The sequence below is a fragment of the Myxocyprinus asiaticus genome, chromosome 26 (assembly GCF_019703515.2).
Source record: "Myxocyprinus asiaticus isolate MX2 ecotype Aquarium Trade chromosome 26, UBuf_Myxa_2, whole genome shotgun sequence".
Lineage (NCBI taxonomy): Eukaryota > Metazoa > Chordata > Actinopteri > Cypriniformes > Catostomidae > Myxocyprinus > Myxocyprinus asiaticus.
In genome coordinates, this window is record NC_059369.1 from 16,352,501 (window position 1) to 16,368,130 (window position 15,630).

A 15,630-nucleotide genomic window follows, 5' to 3' on the forward strand; every position below is an offset into this window, starting at 1 on the left:
TGAACAGTTAATTGCCCCATTGAGCAATAACTATGTGCAATACACAGTTTATTGTGTTATTTATATTTATATTTATATACTTATATTTATCCAACACATCCAACCTCTTCTGCCATTTCATTTCTCTGAAAAAAACAAAAAACAAAAAAAAAAAACATTTCCACTGTACATAAGATTTGTATTTACACTGTACATAACAGATTATATTAGATTTGCACTACCCATGTGAATGTGTGTATTTATGTATGTGTGTGTCTATACGTATGTGTATAATTCGTTTTTATTTTGTATTTTTTTATTATTATCTACAGGTGCATCTCAATAAATTAGAATGTCGTGGAAAAGTTCATTTATTTCAGTAATTCAACTCAAATTGTGAAACTCGTGTATTAAATAAATTCAATGCACACAGACTGAAGTAGTTTAAGTCTTTGGTTCTTTTAATTGTGATGATTTTGGCTCACATTTAACAAAAACCCACCAATTCACTATCTCAACAAATTAGAATATGGTGACATGCCAATCAGCTAATCAACTCAAAACACCTGCAAAGGTTTCCTGAGCCTTCAAAATGGTCTCTCAGTTTGGTTCACTAGGCTACACAATCATGGGGAAGACTGCTGATCTGACAGTTGTCCAGAAGACAATCATTGACACCCTTCGTAAGGAGGGTAAGCCACAAACATTCATTGCCAAATAAGCTGGCTGTTCACAGAGTGCTGTATCCAAGCTTGTTAACAGAAAGTTGAGTGGAAGGAAAAAGTGTTAAAGAAAAAGATGCACAACCAACCGAGAGAACCGCAGCCTTATGATTGTCCAGCAAAATCTTGGAGAAATTTTGGAGCACTTCATGCTTCCTTCTGCTGACCAGCTTTTTAAAGATGCTGATTTCATTTTCCAGCAGGATTTGGCACCTGCCCACACTGCCAAAAGCACCAAAAGTTGGTTAAATGACCATGGTGTTGGTGTGTTTGACTGGCCAGCAAACTCACCAGACTTGAACCCCATAGAGAATCTATGAGGTATTGTCAAGAGGAAAATGAGAAACAAGAGACCAAAAAATGCAGATGAGCTGAAGGCCACTGTCAAAGAAACCTGGGCTTCCATACCACCTCAGCAGTGCCACAAACTGATCACCTCCATGCCACGCCAAATTGAGGCAGTAATTAAAGCAAAAGGACCAAGTATTGAGTACATATACAGTAAATGAACATACTTTCCAGAAGGCCAACAATTCACTAAAAATGTTTTTTATTGGTCTTATGATGTATTCTAATTTGTTGAGAGAGTGAATTGGTGGGTTTTTGTTAAATGTGAGCCAAAATCATCACAATTAAAAGAACCAAAGACATAACTACTTCAGTCTGTGTGCATTGAATTTATTTAATACACGAGTTTCACAATTTGAGTTGAATTACTGAAATAAATGAACTTTTCCATGACATTCTAATTTATTGAGATGCACCTGTATATATATGTGTGTGTGTGTGTATGTGTATATATATATATATGTGTGTGTGTACTCACTCACACTCACTCTCTCTCTCTCTCTCTCTCTCTCAATATATTACGTTCATATATTAAACTTCTCCCACTTACATTTCTGCTGAACGTCAAATGTTCGGCTGCGAGGCTCCAGCGCTGCATGTATCAGAAGAAACGAGCCATTTTTCGGCTGGTTTGTGGAAGCGGCGTTCAACTGATCCAATCGACCAGCTCTATATTATTAATTAAACCATCAAACCAACGAAAGACTAAACCGGCGTCTGTATAAACCCGTTTAACACGCAGAATGTAATGCATTCGTTCTACTACACTGCTATCAATGGACAAATAAACAACATCGTCAAATCATGTTGAATAATTTACACATATCTGACAAATTATACATGAATCAAACGGGATTTGAGGGGAACATAACCTGCCGGAACCTTTGTTGAAGCTGAAGCCGTTACGGAGTGAAATAAGAGTTGCACATCGCGCTGTTATTCGGCTTTAGTGCAGGTGAGAGTTCACTTTTTCCTGAAAAAGTAACATGTAGTTAAGGTACTGTTGTTATTTATCACACGAATTTAAATGTAAGTTTCACGTTGTCTGGTGAAATCTCTTGGCGCAGGTTTTCCGTTAAGGCTGACATGTGCAGCGCTACCGATTATGACGCGCAGTTCGCGTCGCGGTTTGGCCCGGACGACGCAGAGTTCCAGCGGTATCTGCAGCGCGCGCCCGACGTGCCGCCGGTGCTGGAGGACTGGAAAGCGCGTGGGCGTAGAGACAGACGGTTATTATCAGTTGTGAATATAATTACATTAAAGTTTTTCTCCTGCTAAATGAATATGTTTGTAAATGTGTGTGTGTGTGTGTGTGTCTTTGTGTGTGTCTTTAGAGGCCCGGAGCATCGGCACCACGAGGGCCGGAGCCGAGGGCAGTATTTCCCGGAGCGCCGCTGGAACGACCGCCGCAATGAACGAAACTCGGGTCATGAGTCCTACAGTCAGAAGTCACATTACAGTCACCGGTGACTCCTGATGACCCCGTCTGATAATGATGTTTATTCTGTCTTTAGCAAATACTTGTTGTGTATTGTCAGGCTTGTCTCTCTCACTGTCTCACTCTCTCAGCCCCTCCATCCCTCACACAATGCAGCAAATGTGTGCTGCTTGTACACAGCACTTCTGTGTTCTTGTGTTATCTGTCTGTCTCTCCCCTGCAGTACACTGTGACCTGAATCGGTGCTGACTGTGTGATGAGTGCTTGAAAAGTGCCATTTAGAGGCCTGTTAGTCCGCATCACTGATCTAGAAACATAGTGTGTGCGTTCAGTCAGTATGTGTTGTGCTGAAGGAGGCAAGTATGTATGAGTGTGTTACTGTGTGTGTGTGTGCATGCGTGTGTTGAGGCTGATGTTCATCTATTTTTATCCTCTAAAGCAGCATCTTCAGTCTCAGGTAGCATGTCACATACAGGTGAAGTCAGAAGTTTACATACAGCTTAGCCAAATACATTTAAACTCAGTTTTTCTCAATTTCTGACATGTAATTGTAGAAAACATTCCCTGTCTTAGATCAGTTAGGATCACTACTTTATTTTAAGAATGTGAAATGTCGTGGGCCTGGGTAGCTCACAGAGTATTGGCGCTGACTACCACCCCTGGAGTCGCAAGTTCGAATCCAGGGCGTGCTGAGTGACTCCAGCCAGGTCTCCTAAGCAACCAAATTGGCCCGGTTGCCAGGGAGCGTAGAGTCACATGGGGTAACCGCACAACAAGCCACGTGATAAAAATGCGCAGATTGACATCTTGGAAGCAGAGGCAACTGAGACTTGTCCTCCGCCACCCGGATTGAGGTAACCACAAGGACCTGCTAAGTAGTGGGAATTGGCCATTCCAAATTGGGAGCAAAGGGGATAAATTTTATTTCTTTCATCACATTCCCAGTGGGTCAGAAGTTTACATACACTTTGTTAGTATTTGGTAGCATTGCCTTTAAATTGTCTAACTTGGGTCAAATATTTTGGGTACCCTTCCACAAGCTTCTCACAATAAGTTGCTGGAATTTTGGCCCATTCCTCCAGACAGAACTGGTGTAACTGAGTCAGGTTTTTAGGCCTCCTTGCTCGCACGCATTTTCAGTTCTGCCTACGAATTTTCTATCGGACTGAGGTCAGGGCTTTGTGATGGCCACTCCAATACCTTGACTTTGTTGTCCTTAAGCCATTTTGACACAACTTTGGAGGTATGTTTGCGGTCATTGTCCATTTGGAAGCTTTAACTTCCTGGCTGATTTCTTGAGATGTTGCTTCAATATATCCACATAATTTTCCTTCCTCATGATGCCATCTATTTTGTGAAGTGCACCAGTCCCTCCTGCAGCAAAGCACCCCCACAACATGATGCTGCCACCCCCATGCTTCACGGTTGGGACGTTGTTTATACTTGCGTACTATTGTTTGTACAGATGAATGTGGTACCTTCAATTGTTTGGAAATTGCTCCTAAGGATGAACCAGACTTGTGGAGGTCCACATTTTTTTTTTCTGAGGTCTTGGCTGATTTCTTTTGATTTTCCCATGATGTCGAGCAAAGAGGCACTGAGTTTCAAGGTAGGCCTTAAAATACATCCACAGGTACACCTCCAATTCAGTGCACCACCTATCAGAAGTTAATTGTCTAAATGCTTGACATAATTTTCTGGAAATTTCCAAGCTGCTTAAAGGCACATTTAACTTGTATGTAAACTTCTGACCCAGTGAAATTGTGATATATTCAATTAAAATTGAAACAATCTGTCAGTAAACAATTGCTGGAAAAATTACTCGTGTCATGCACAAAGTAGATGTCCTAAATGACTTGCCAAAACTATAGTTTGCTAATATTAAATCTGGAGTGGTTAAAAAAAAAAAAAAAAAGAGTTTTAATGACTTCAACCAAAGTGTATGTAAACTTCTGACTTCAGCTGGAAGGAAAAGCTGAAGAACAGCAGAATCATCCAACTACAGACATCTAGATCTCTTACAAACCTTTTGATTGATAGATCGATCGATCGATGGATGGATGGGACAGTCAAGTGTTTACCACTTTGTGAATTCACTATTTCTACTTAATAACACGTATAAAATATTTGGGCACTGAAGACACTAGTTTAAGTTTAGCAAGCAGAAGTTTCCCACATTCTTTCATTATGACGCAAAACCACGTAATGCCCGGATTACAAGTGCATGGCTTCGTAAACAGAGAGTGCGTGTGCTAGATTGGCCTGCCTGCAGTCCCGACCTGTCTCCAATTGAGAATGTGTGGCACATTATGAAGTGTACAATACGGCAACAAAGGCCCCGTACAATTGCGCAGCTGACGACCTGCATAACGGATGAATGGGGGAAAATTCTGTTTGCTAAACCTAACAAACTTGTGTCTTCAGTGCCCAAACAATTCATATTGCAAGTGTTATTAAAAGAAATGGTAATGTTACACAGTGGTAAACACTTGACTGTCCCAGCTTGAAGCATATTGCAATCATCTGATTTGAAATAAGTATTTTCAAAAAATAATATTAACAAGGAAAAACATAAAATGTGTTGCTGTAGTGCTTTTAATATAGCTCATGTTGAATAGAATTGACAAATCACTCCTTTTTTGTTTTTATTAGAATTTTCATACTGTCCCAACTTTTTCAGAATTGGGGCTGTACATCCAAGGACAGGTCACTGTGAGGGTATTGTTGCCATTGATTCAGATGAAACATATCTGTTAAAGGGGCTTTAACTAATTAACAATTAACCCCTGGGGAACAATCACCACGCTCAGTTCAGTTTATGTATCACTGCTTCAGGTTCTATTTCTAAGGTTATGAATCTCGTGTTAATTCTATATATTACCACTCCAAGAAACATTTCAGTAAACTACATTCACTTTGAGGATACATTCATAAGACTGCACTGCCAACAAGTGCTGCAATATGGTATTACATTTGGACAAATGTGGTTAAATCTGTGCTAAGTCTTCAGTTTACAGGTTTGTTCACATATCTGACCTCAGCAGTGCATGCAAAGTAAATGCTGATACATTCAGATTGTTCAGTGAACAACACCTGTTAATTATTGGACACTGCTGCTCTTGCTGTTATTTATAGAGAAATCAAATGGTTTCAGTACATCACCATTATTAATTTAAAATGAAGACTGAATATGTGAAATTCGTCATGTCCTCAGAAAACTTAAAATATGCCAGAAAACAAACATTTAAATAGATTTGCATTTACCATATTTAATCAGTTGTTGATCAGCTCTGCTTTGTCAAAGTGATTTAAAGAGTTTTAATATATATAACTACTTATCGTCTGCTTTTGTTTGAACTAGTTTTTTTTAGTTTTTTTTATTGATTCCTACATTAAATAAAGAAGAGCAAAACATATATACATGGAATCAACATTTAAACCCCACAACCACCCCTCCCCCTCCAAATCCCCAACCCCACCCTGACCCCCAACAAACATCCCTGTGGTTACATATAAGTATATACACATGATTATAAACACACACCAACAAAATACAATAAAAAATAATAATAATCACACGTCTAGCAACGTCAGATATCCGCCCCATTTCTCCATAAACAAATTAAATTTCCCTTCTTCAAATGCTGCCACCCTCCCCATCTCCAAGCACCACTCCTAAAATGAGGGCACTCCAGCTGACCTCCAACCCCTTAAAAGAATCTGTCTGGTGATCATGATGCTGGTTAGGACCCAACTCTTTATGTATCTATTCTCAACGTTGATGACCGCCTATTGCCCAAAATACAGAGTCTGTGGCAAAATTAAACCAGAGTGCCCAATACATCACACACAAGACTCTGAACCTTCAACCAAAACTCCTGGATCTGAACACACCTCCAAAAGACATGGGTTATGTCTCCATCCTCTGACTGGCATCGCCAGCAGGTGGGTGTGTCTTTAAGACCAAGCTTATACAATCTAGAGGGGTCCAGTTGAATCTATGTAAAATCTTAAATTGCATCAGACGCACCCTTGCATCTCTAGATGCAGACTTGATGTTTTTTAGAATCCTAGCCCACTCTCCCTCATCCAATTCCAAGTTTAAATCTTTCTCCCATAATCTCTTGAGAGAAGTTGAAGCTCCATCCCCCAGACTCTGAATTAGCAGAGAGTAATACACTGATGCCTCATGACCTTTTCCAAAAGCGTTAATCACCACTACCAGAGTATCTGCCGCTTTAGAGGGGTGTATGCTACTCCCAAAAATAATACAGAGCAGGTGGCGCAGCTGTAAATATCTAAAGAACTGAGATCTGGGAAATGGGAATCCCAAAATGTTGAACCAGATTTTCAAAAGATCTCAACACTCTGCTCTCACATAGGTCACCGAGTGTATTAACCTCCCTCACAATCCACTCTGATCAGCAGAAAGGGGACTTATTAATACATAATTTGGGGTTAAGCCATAAGCGTGAGGCAACATTTAAATAAATGTCAGAATTAAACACTCTGGACACTTTTGTAAATGCGAGATAATGGGGTGTAATTTAACTTCTCCTGTTAGTTTAATAGAAAGGCTTTGCAATGGCGAAAAAGGGGCAAGAACTTCCTGTTCAATACAAAACCAGGGAGGGGCTCTCTCAGGTGGAAGCGACCAATGAGCCAAATATCTGAGAACGAACGCATAATAATAAAACAAAATCTTGGGTAGGCCTAGCCCACCTTTATCAGTCAGCCTATGCATCTAACCGAAATGTAATCCCATTCCAAAAGAAAGACTTTGCTATGCTATCAAATTGCTTGAAATAAGAGAGGGGGACATCTACAGAGAGAGACTGTAGCAGGTAGTTGAACTTTGGAATACAATTCATTTTAATAACATTAACCTTCCCAATCATCGATAAATGTAATGAAGCCCACCTGCCCACATCGCTCAAAAACCTTTTAATTAAAGGGTCAAAATTAACTCTAACTAAATCACACAAATTTGCTAGGAATAAAATACCCAAATACCGAATGTCCAGAAAAGCCATTATCGGGCAGTAGCTGTCAGAGACAAAGCTTCGGATTTAGACCAATTCACTCTGTATCCTGAGAATTTAGAAAAGGAATTAATAAACCTGTGGATGCAAGGCATAGATCTAGAAGGGTCAGAGAAAAATAATAAAATATCATCTGCGTAAAGCAGAAGCTTATGCGACATACCTCCCGCCATCACCCCTGGAAAATCATCCTCCTTTCTTATTGCGGCTACTAATGGTTCCAGAGCAAGACAGAACAATAATGGGGAAAGAGGGCAACCCTGCCGGGTGCCCCTATCCAGAGTAAAATAATCTGAAATTAATCCATTTGTTTGTACCGCCACTACTGGGTGTCTATAAAGTAACTTAATCCATCCAATAAAAGTATTCCCGAACCCGTATATTTCCAAAATCTTAAAAAGATAATCCCATTCTACCATATCAAATGCCTTTTTGGCATCAAGTGAGAGTCTGATCATTCGCCACTGACCACATAATATTGATGAAACGCCTAATGTTATCAGAAGAGCTGCGGCCCCGAATAAACCCCACCTGATCTATATGTATAAGAGATGTCAGAACTTAATCGGTTAGCCAGAATTTTTGACAATATTTTTATGTCTAGCTGGATCAGGGAAATTGGACTGTAACTCTTACATTCGCTTGGATCTTTGTCCTTTTTAAGAATCAGACTGATCCGGGTTTGTATCATGGCTGGTGGAAGCTTTCCATTCTTTAATGATTCCATATAAACTTCTAACAAAAGTGGAGCCAGTTCTGTAGCATAAGATCTAAAAAATTCAGCAGCAAAACCATCTGGCCCCAGAGCCTTTCCTGTAGGCAAGGCCTTAATTACCTTGCCGAGCTCCTCCAAGGTTATCTCAGAATCAGGAGAATATTTTTGCTCAGTCGTCAGTTAAGGGAGTTCTAATGGTTCCACAAAGTTTTGAATACTTTCATCAGTAGACAAAGACGTGGAACTATAGAGATCAAGATAGAATTCTTTAAAGGCATTATTAATATCAATGGCTGAGGTAAATTTCACCACTAGCAGATTTCACTGAAGGAATGGTAGAAAAAGATTCTCTCTGCTTTATATATCTAGCCAAAAGCTTCCCTGCTTTGTCCCCTGACTCAATGTATGACTGACTGTCTTGCCCTGAACAACCAAAACTCCACTTTCCACGACAAAATAGTATTATATCTGTGTTTCAATTGGGTCAATTCTCTGAGACCATCAGACGACATTTGGCTCTTCAGGTCTGCCTTGGAACTTTTAATATTTCCTTCCAACTCCACGAGTTCTCGTGCTTTGGATTTTTTGGTGAATGAGGCATACTGTATGATCCTACCCCTAAGAACAGCCTTAAGTGCCTCCCAAGCCATGCCCATAGAAGATACTGAGGACCAGTTGGTCTCCATATAGACACTGATTTCAGTCTTTAACATTTTTTGGAAATCAGGATTTTGCAAAAGGTATACATTAAAACACCAACTATATGATTTATTTTTCTCTGTATGTGGCAACAACTCTAAGTTCACCAGGGCGTGATATGAGACTAAGATGTTTCCAACTGAGCAATCCACAACAGATGAAATGAGGGACTTAGATATTAAAAAAAATAAATAAAAAATCTATACTAGAGGAAATCTTATGAACTGATGAAAAAAAATGTATAATCCCTACCAGAAGGGTTCAAAAGTCGCCAGATATCTGCAAGACCAAGATTTTTGCACATCCTGTGAAGCGTCAATGTTGCTCTAGGGGGCTTGCACACTTTTGCTTCACTATGATCAAGGACTGAGTCCATCAAAAGATTAAAGTCTCCTCCTAATATTATATCATGAGGGGTGCCAGCGGCTTGCAACATCCCTTCCAGATCTATAAAAAAGCCCTGATCATCAGCGTTAGGTGCGTAAATATTAGCCAAAATCAATCTTTGCCCCTGAATTTCTCCTAAAACAACAATGACTCTTCCTAATTTATCTTTAATAGGTTTGAGACATTTGAATTGTAGATGCTTATTTATCATTGTAATGACTCCCCTGCTCTTACTTGAACCAGCACTAAAAAAAAACATGTCCACCCCATATCTTCCCAAATTATTCAGCTTCCTGTGGGGAAAGATGTGTTTCTAGAAGAAACATAATATCATATTTCTTACGTTTAAGAAAAGAAATAACCTTCCTTCTTTTTATGGGGTGCCCCAATCTATTCACATTCCACATTTTACATATTAGAAAAAATAGATTGTGTGTCAAAAACAAAATTATAATGACCACATTCCAACATTAGAACGACAAACAAACCCTGAACTTCCCCCAAAACAAAAAAAAAAATAGAAAAAAGAAAAACGTGCATATTAACACCCGCACGACAACGGCAACCGGCATCCATCCCTCTAAACTCAAACAGTCCATGTACGCCTACGTGAGCCCCCGCGACAACTTTGCTTTCGGATTGCTCAAGTCCGGTGTTTTTATACAAATTTTGTGAGACAGAATTACACAACAGAATATAATCTGTAAAACAAACTCCAGCCAATAGATAAACACAAAGACGTGTAGTTTCATCCACAACTGTTCCGAAGGTGTGTTATTCCACAAAACAAACTCCAGCCGCTAGACGGAACCAGCACAAAAAGAAACAAAAAAGGCGCTCAGTTTCCTCGGACAGTCAAGTGAATTTTCAGTGAGTGAGGTCTACTCGGCCACATAGACAGCACCACAGAATAACATACTCAGTCCATTGATTTTATGAAGGACAATGCTTGCTGTGGCCATGTAAATATTTTATGGCCATCCTTAGTATCTATTCTCAATTTGGACAGGAACATCAGTGCAAAAGCGAACTTCCATTGATGTAAGAGTTTCTTGCATTCCTTGAATAGATCACGTTTCTCTCTTGTCAAATTTGCAAAGTCTGGGAACAAGAAAATGCTGTGGTTCTTCCAAGAAAGCCTTCCTTTAGTCCTCTCCTTGCGCAACACAAGATCTTTATCGGATGATCTCAGAAATTTGGCCAGAATTGATCGGGGCCTGTCTCCCTCAGCGGATCTCCGAGCCAGGTCTCTATGAGCACGCTCGATTTCCAGCTTATGGCCTGTTATGTCAAGCAGACTCGGGAAGAGCTCGTCTAGGAATTTCACCATATCTCGACCTTCTTTGTTCTTAGGAATTCCAACAATTCGGATGTAGGATTCTCTAAATCTTCCAATTTTTCCAAAACACATTGCAAGTCTGTCTTGGTCGCTAGTGGGTTAGTAGCTAATTCCCTTTCTGATGACTCCAGATAATCGATCCGTTTCTCAACATCCGCCATTCTTGTAACCATCTCAGTGAATTTTGTCTCCATGGAAGTGATCGATCTACGTATTACAGTAAGATCCTCCAAGTCCGCTATGACCTTCGTCAGCATCACCAACATGCTTGCCAGTTAATGCTGAATCTCTCCCGCCGCACCGTACAAACTGAGTCCCCGGTCTGCGGCCCTGTCTGGGGTATCAGTTTGAGCATGTAAGTGTCTTTTAATGTCTCCAGAGCCCGAGGATTTTGAATTCTTTGACATATTGTCTTCATAGAACAGTTATGGATCAGGGTGTATAGAATCTCACCGGTTTATGACATAAAAAGTATTAAAAACTAGCAAAGTGCGCAGAGCTCGCCATTCTTGCATGGTGCCACCAGTTATTAATTTCTTGATGTTTTGTAATTGTACTTCATTTTATGTGTTGCAAAGCAGAACTAAGTGCTATACTGTTTGAAAGATGCTATACAAAGGGATTATTATTATTAATATATAAAATATAAAGACAGTGAAAAAGTTTCACAGGTTTAATAAGAGCCGAATGGCTGCCAGAAAGACCTGTTAACAACCGATTACTGTTTCCTCCTTTAAGAAACCTGCAGATTTACAGAAAGCACAACATAAACACACGCACGCACGCATGTACACTTGATATATTTATGTATTGTATATTATTAGATATTATTTATATATTTGTACCTACCCACAAGCCATGATTTGCGACAATAACTGAAAAAAGTATAAAAGATTTTAGGAACACATAGGCTACTTGTGTTCCTAAAATACAGGTGCATCTCAATAAATTAGAATGTCGTGGAAAAGTTCATTTATTTCAGTAATTCAACTCAAATTGTGAAACTCGTGTATTAAACAAATTCAATGCACACAGACTGAAGTAGTTTAAGTCTTTGGTTCTTTTAATTGTGATGATTTTGGCTCACATTTAACAAGTGTGCAGCCAGCTTGCTCGTGCACACACTCCATAGGGACGCGAATGAGCATCCAAAACAATGACGTAACGTACAAAGAGACTGAATGTGATTCACCAGCATCATGCTGACAGATGAGGTAGCGTAATTAAAATTACAGTTATGATTGTTTTACTACAAACTTTGAGACTGTATATTATATTTGACTCTCCATTGCTGGAACAGGGCTAAAACAAAGTGTTGATATAGGTCTGACTATGCGAGACTGTAGTTTGAAGTAATCACTTTTCTTTGCATGATACATTGACTGCATTTATACGATTGTCTATGTCGGGTTAGCTAGCTAGCCAGCTTTATTAATAGCTGTTAGCTAAATTTGGTGGATGATGACAGTAGCTGTTTATAAAATAGACTGTACATTATAAATATGTTGACACAATTCAGTATTGATGTGATTCCATCACAACTGTCATTTTGATATATCGATGAGCTATTGTTTTATAATAATAGAATGTATATATTTTCTGTATAACCAAGTTACGTTACTCTAATGAATGTGTCGTTTTGCATTATCTTGAACATTGTCTAGCATTCATTTCATGGGTTATTGTAGTTTAGCTAAAATTACACAGATATGCACTATATTTCACATGCTTTGCAGTTATGTAAGCTTACCTGTCCAATAAGAAGAATGCCAATTTAGGGTCGGTTTTGATCCCCAAAACCGAACGAAGGTCCCTCCAGGAATCAAATGCCCTGCCAGTGTTCTCTTTAGTTTTCGCTCGACCACGATCACATTCCCTGCATAATAATAGTCAGCTGGAGCTGTGACAATTCTGTGCTGTCCACTTCAAACACATTCAGACATTGTCTTTTTCAATTATAATAAATACAGGTTGTTATTGTTTTTGTCCCCCAATAATCAAAACAAGCAAGTACAACCTATGTACAATGTCTATTTCCTTTAACTGTGAAAACAACTGATATTTAGCTGGACTTAGAGCCACTGGTACAGGTGCTCTTATATATGTGTTATAATAACTGTTATAGGCGGAGCCCTACATTAACACAGGGCACAGTCAAATGATGTCATACTGGGACGGATGTGCGTATTACCTCATGTACCTGCTGATGGTCGCAGCTATAACGTGGGGGTTTGTATCGCTCAATACATCTGTTATGAACACAGATAACTCTTATATATTACATATTTACAACCCTTTTTTAGTTTTCATCAAAAGATTTTTGACTTCTACACCATCAACAAAATCCCACATAACCAACAATATATAGTATATAATGTATATGCACAAATGAACTTGTGTGTCATCTTGTGTTAACACACACACACACACACACGCACACCGATAAACACATACAAGTATATAACAGCATACAAACACACTTATGCATTCAGTTGTGTCTTTAGGGCAACTTATAGAGCAGTTGAGTCCTACTGGGTTGGATCCTTGCTCATGCGAATAATAGTTTACCTCCCAGGGAATTTTGTTGGTAAGTATAAGAGAAAAAAAAGATCAGTGTTTATACTGTTGAAGTGCTGCTTTGGACTGTATATGAAAATATTAGATGTTTTTCTGCTCTATATCAGTCACTCTATATTGTTTCATGAGTTAAAAAGTGTCTGTGTGTGCGTGTCTCACTTTCTCAGGAAAATATGGTGTTCAGTTGAATGTCCTCTTTCTGCTGCATCTGTTGTATGTCTCTGTGTTAGTGTGGATGTGTTTTAGAGTGTACAAGCAACCTTCCTTGCTGGATACACAACAAATGGTATGACAACACATTTGCTCACACATGTACATACACTCACTGTAATGCAGTGATGCTTCATTGTCAAATAAAGATGGCTTGTGCTCTCTCTCAGAATATTCTGGAAGAATAAAGGAAGATGGTGTTACAAAGGCCACTGGACCTGAATTTTATAAGTTCTGGTGGCCACAAAGTTCTGCATTCTTGGAGGCTTGGTGAGCAGAAACAACTTAACTGTGTTTCCCAATAACATTGTGAAAAACAATTATCATTTTGACTTGCACTGTACACAAGTAAACCAGCAAAAGCAGCAAGATGACAGACTTCTTAATTTTAATTTGTCTCTAAACTGTGACAGCAAGGTGAAAGATCAGTTTGAGAAGCTTTACGAGTGGTCTGACGTACAATTATTTTTACACACCGATAAAGATGCGTGTTTGTGTCAGGTGGTGTTGGACTGCCCAGAAGAATGTTATTAGGAATATGCCATGAACTACGAGCCATACCTGAGACCCTTCAGCATACCCCCAAATATAGGTACATATGCAGTAACTACTATACAAATAAACACTTTTCAAATACAGTACTACTGTACAAACAACACTGTAATATACATACACTGACATGTGCACTCCATGATCCAATGCATTCAGATGCTGCTAAATATGCTGTACTCTGTACTGTGTTTCATCATTATGCTGTATGGGATTCTTGTGCCTGCTTGTGATTGGCTGCCAGATCTCAGCCTGATGCATTCTGAGGCAGAAGCACAGGTGAAGATAACCATTTTATTACTTTCATTTCACATCCAAACCCTGTTAATCTTTAAGTTAATATCAGTGTAGCTTTTAGTCCCTGTCCCTCAACTGTCATCACCCTTCTACAATGAGTAATTGTACCCTTATAATACTGGAGTATAGGGAGAGATAGCAGCTCTCTTGTGTGTGTGTGTTTGTGTGTATTTCTGAGGCCTTGAAAAGATTGTTTTGGACAGTCATTGTCAGCATGTGAAAGTTTCAGATATAAATAGAGGCCCAAACTCCACAACTACAATACATTTTTGTGTTTGCGTTACTAGTTCACGCATATCGGGGCATCTCTACACACTCGGACTCCCTTCACATACCATGTACTTTCAGACCGGTTTAATGTGCTGTACTCGCTGCTTCCTCAAGTGCTCAGCTACCGCTGCGTCACAAGCCCCGCATTCTTCATCACTGCAGCACAGGACAGCCAATCTGAGTGAGAATGCCTCCTAAATGCCACCGCACACATGAGTGTTTGCTCTCAATTTCATTTTACATTCACTTTATGCGCATTTGTAAAATGTAATTTAATAAAGGTTTCTGGAATATGTTTGAAAACAGTAATTATTTTTGCAATTCTGTAACACTTCAGCTTTAAAACAGTTTTCATTGTTGTGACACAAAATATCCAAGCTGTTTTAATAACATTTCTCTCTATTAACAAAATTAAGAATTTGATAGTTATCATTCGAGTCTCTGTAACACATTATACCTGTGCAGATAATGTGTTTGCAAACGTTCATGTAGGTCATTCAAATCCAAAATCTGTAAGCAAAGATACAATAGTTGAACTAATCCTGGTAACAGACAATGTCTGTGACACTTACAGGCAAAACTTCACAAAATTAAACTTTGACTGTGACTGTCTAACTGATACTGAAATGAGAAGCAAAATCAGCCTGGTCTCATGAAATTTATGTGAAAATTTTTACAATTCAAAATGTACATGCTGCACATTTGGCTGCAGTTTTCCAGTAAAATGTCTAGCTGGGGGCACCAAAAGCAAGTAAAATGGTTTTGTATTCATATGAGGTTAAGGTGAATTTTAGATGGATGTTTTAATGATTAAAACACCTCACTAACCTAAAACTTTTGCCTGAACCTAACCAATATTGTTTTAAAATGTAAATGAGACATTAAAAAAAAGACATCCTTACCTAATCAATGCCTAAATCTAAACAATGTTGTTTTAAAATGCAGAAGCAAAATGAAAAAGCACATTTTCTGAACCAACCACGTCATTTAGTGTCGCTTCTATGATTCTGTTGTGTCACATGACAGCTTGAATTCAAGCCACGTCTTGAACCACGTTC

General features: G+C 39.0%; 1 pseudogene; it reads left to right on the forward strand.

Moving 5' to 3' along the window:
• The first annotated feature begins 4,674 nt into the window (after positions 1 to 4,674).
• On the forward strand, positions 4,675 to 14,847 carry LOC127416716 (transmembrane 6 superfamily member 1-like; annotated as a pseudogene).
• Positions 14,848 to 15,630: the final 783 nt, after the last annotated feature.